This window comes from Elephantulus edwardii, unplaced genomic scaffold, assembly GCF_000299155.1.
Source record: "Elephantulus edwardii isolate Elephantulus edwardi_28Jun2011 unplaced genomic scaffold, EleEdw1.0 scaffold00058, whole genome shotgun sequence".
Lineage (NCBI taxonomy): Eukaryota > Metazoa > Chordata > Mammalia > Macroscelidea > Macroscelididae > Elephantulus > Elephantulus edwardii.
The window spans coordinates 7,028,335-7,032,528 of record NW_006399808.1 but is presented as its reverse complement, the minus strand read 5'-3'; positions in this window follow the sequence as shown (position 1 = coordinate 7,032,528).

Sequence of the window (4,194 nt, the reverse complement as noted above, 5' to 3'; positions counted from 1 at the left end):
TAAGATGGGCAGTCTCTACCTTTGGAAATTTACAACCTTGGAAATGCAGTGGAGCGTCACTATGAGTGAGAATCTACTTGATGGCAATGGGTTTGGGTTTTTGGTATCCGTAGCAAAAGATCATGAGCCTTCATTTCATGTACTGTAAGAGATTGCCCCCATTCTCTTCGCCTCCTATTTTAATGGGATTGTAGGGTATAAGTTTCCTGGTTAGTCTGTCATGCACCAGGCTCTCCTGAAATCTGTTCTAACCACCTGCTGTTCTTCCCCTTGGCAGCCTACCTGGCCCCATTCTGGATACCTCTTTCATGAATTGAATTGTATTCCTTCTCCCCTATGCTTCAAATTGTTATTTGGCAGTTATGTAATGGTATAATCGTCCCTCATGATGTGGTCTGATGTAATCAGTCAGCTGTGAGGGGATTTGGATTTGTTGCAACATCCTTACTTGAACTACAGGATGTGGCCTGTATCAACTTTTATTTCATAAAAAATAAAGGGAAAGAATTGAGCAGAGAAACAAAGACCTCAGTAACATCAAGAAACAAAAAAGCTGAGAGTGGGGTGTGTCCTTTGGAGCTGGGGTCTGTGTGCTGAGAACCTCCTAGAGGTATAGGGAGAGAAATGCCAAACCACATGAAGGTGATGCAGATGCAGATGATATGATAGTGTACACAGAAACCCCCAAGGACTCAACGAAAAAGCTGTAAGAGCAAGTAAACCAATTTAGTATAGTGGTAGGATACAAGATCAATATACAAAACTCAGTGTCTTTCTTCTAGAGTAACAAAAAAACCCAACAAAACACACACACAAGGAAACCAAGAAAGAAATACCATTTACAATAGCCAGCCACAAATTGAAATACTTAGGAATAAACCTAAGTAGAGGCTCAAAAGACCTTTACAAAGAAAACTACAAAATACTTCTGTAAGAAAAATAAAAGACCAAATAAATGGGAAAATGTTCCCTGTTCATGGATAGAAAGACTCAATCTGTAGTGAAAGTGACAGTCCTACCAAAAGCAATCTGCATGTTTAATACAATACCAATATAGATCTGAACCAAATCCTCACATTCAGCAAACAAGGTTGTGCTATCTGCATAATGCAGGTTATTGATTAATCTCCTTCTGACCATGATGTCACATTCCTCTTTATAGAGTCCAGTTTCTAGAATAATTTGCTCAGCATACAGATTTAATAGGTCTGGAGAGAGAATACAATCCTGACACACTCCCTTCTTAATTTTAAACGATGCAGTATTTATTTCCCTGTTTGTTTGCACATCAGCCTCTTGGTCTAGGTATAGATTTCATATTAGCACAATTAAGTGCTCTGGGATTCCCATTCTTCTCAATGACAGCCACAACTTGTTATGATCCATATAGTCAAATGCCTTTCTATAGTCAATAAAGCACATCTACAATAAAGTACAAATCTTCATTCTTCTAGTATGCCCTACTTTCAGTCAGGATCTGTCTGAGAAAAGCAATTATATCCCTGGTGCCATGGCTTCGTCTAAATTCTGCTTGAACTTCAGGTGGTTATCTATCTATGTACTGTGCTAACCATTTTTGAATAATCTTCAACAATATTTTCTTTGCATATGACATTAATGATATTGTTTGATAGTTTCCACATTCACTTGGATCACCTTTCTTGGGAGTGGGAACAACTATGGACCTCTTCCAATCTGTTGGCTAGACACCTGTCTGCAAAATTTCCTGGCATAGACTGGTGAGCACATCCAGGGCTGCATCTGTTAACTGAAAAAAGTTAATTGGTATCCCATCGATATCTGTGGCCTTATTTTTGGCCAAAGCCACTTCGTCCTTCATTGGCTCCTGCTCATATGGTTCTTCCTGAAATTTTTCAATGTCAATCAGTTCTTTTTGATACAGTGATTCCATGTATTCCCATCTTTAATATCCCATCTCAATGTCAGGAAAGCAAAGATTCTTACCACTGGACCTATAGGCAACATCATGGTGGATGGAGAAGAGATTGAAATTGTCAGCAACTTCATTTTACTTTGATCCACATTTAATAACTTTAGTATCAGCAGTCAGGAAATAAGGAGACATTGCATTTAGAAAGTCTGCAGTTATGGACCTCTCCAAATTATTGAAGAGTAATGATGTTAGTTTTAGGATAAAGGTATAGATTTGGGCTATGATTTTTCTCTTCATGTGCTATGGATCTGAGAGCTGCACAATGAATAAGGATGGCAAAAGAAAAATTAATGTCTTTGAGTTGTGGTATTGGAGAAGAGCATTGAACATACCATGGACGGCCAAAAGAAGAAATAAATTTGTCTTGGAGAGGGTACAGCCAGAGTGCTCTTTGGAGGCAAGGATAATGAAGCTTTGCCTCATATACTTCGGGCATGATGCTAGATGTGGCTATTCCTTGGAGAGGGGCATGATGATTGGAAGGGTGGAGGGTTGGTGAAAGAGAGGAAGACCTCAACCAGGTGAATTTGTCCAGTGACTGCCATAGTGAGCTCTAGTGTGTCAGGAAGTGTGAAGATGGCGCAGGATAGTATGGGGTTTGGATCCACTGTTCATAGGGTCATGAGGAGTTGTATTCAACTTGACGGCACCTAACACCAACACCAATGATATAGATACCAAATTAATTTTTCAAAGAGATGGAAAAGGCAGTAGTAAGGTGTGTGTGTTTTTTCTTAGATGAAATAGACCTTGAATAAGCAAAACAGTTACGAAAAACAAGAATGAAGTGGGAGGCATAGCACTCCCCAATCTTAAAATCTACTGTACAGCTGTAATAACCAAATCAGCATGGTACCAGTACAATGATAGGCATATAGACCAATGGAGCAGAATAGAGAACCCAGAAATGGACCCACATATCTATGGTCAACTGAATATGACAAGGGGACAAGCCCTATAAAATGAGGAAATGACAAACTCTCCAACAAATGGTGCCAGTGAAACTTGTGCCAGCAGGATCCACATCTCTCACCATACACAAAAAATCAACGCTAGGTGGATCAGAGACTTAAAGGTAAAACTCTAAACCATAAAGATTGTAAGAGACAAAGTGGAACTGAGCTTAGAAAGCCTAGTTTGTGGTATAGAAAGACTGACAAATACAGCCAGAAATACACAACCAGTAGAGGTAAAAATTGATGAATGGAATGTTCTAAAGATTAAATTCCTGAGTGCATAAAAACTTTTTTCCAACTAGGTGAAAAGAAAATCTGTTGGGTGGGGAAAAACATTTGGCAAAACCATCTCAGACAAGGGTTTTATAACAAAAGTTTACAGAATCCTACAGGGCCTCCACAAGAAAAAGACTAATAACCCAATTACAGAATGGGCAAAAGATGTGGACAGACTTTTCACAGAGGAAGACATTCCCATGGCCAACAGACACATGAAGAAATGCTTAAATATCACTAGCCCTAAGAAAGCTGCAAATCAAAACCACAATAAGATAGCATCTCACCCCAGTAGCAGTGGCAAAGTATAACAGGACAGCAAGCAATAAATATTGGAGAGGATGTGGTAAGATAGGAACTCTCATACAATGTTGGTAGAATGAATGGTAAAATGGTACAACCAATCTGGAAGAGTTTGGCGCTTCCTCAAAAAGCTGAACATAGAAATTCCATATGACCCAGCTATTCCATTGCTGAGAATATACCCTCTTGTTGATTGCCTTTGAGTCGAGTACAACTCATAGTGACTCTAGGAACAAAAGGCCTGAAGCCCCTCTACCACTATCGACATTTATCAAAGTTCAAAATTTCTCGAGGCATGTTGTTTAAGAAGTAGATGCCACTCCTGCTTCTGAATCTATCATAGAATGTTATTGGTTGAGTTGCCTGCAATGCATAGTGATCCTATGTACAGCAGCTCTGAACTCTTCCCTGTCCTGAGCCAGTCTCACTAATTCTGACACACCAACCCCCATTGCCCCAGTCACTGTATCAATCCATCTCATCTGGGGTCTTCCTCTCTTGTGCTGTCTGTCCACCCTTCCGAGCATGATGTCCTTCTCCAAGGACCAGTCTTTCCTGGCCACATGTCTAAATTAAGTGAGGTGAGTATCAAAATCCTAGCCTCTAAGGAGAAACTTGGTTTCACCCTTTCCAAGACAGAAAATTTGTTTTCTTGGCAGTCCATGACTCTTCTCAGTTCAAGACTCTTCTCCAGCCCCCTAACTT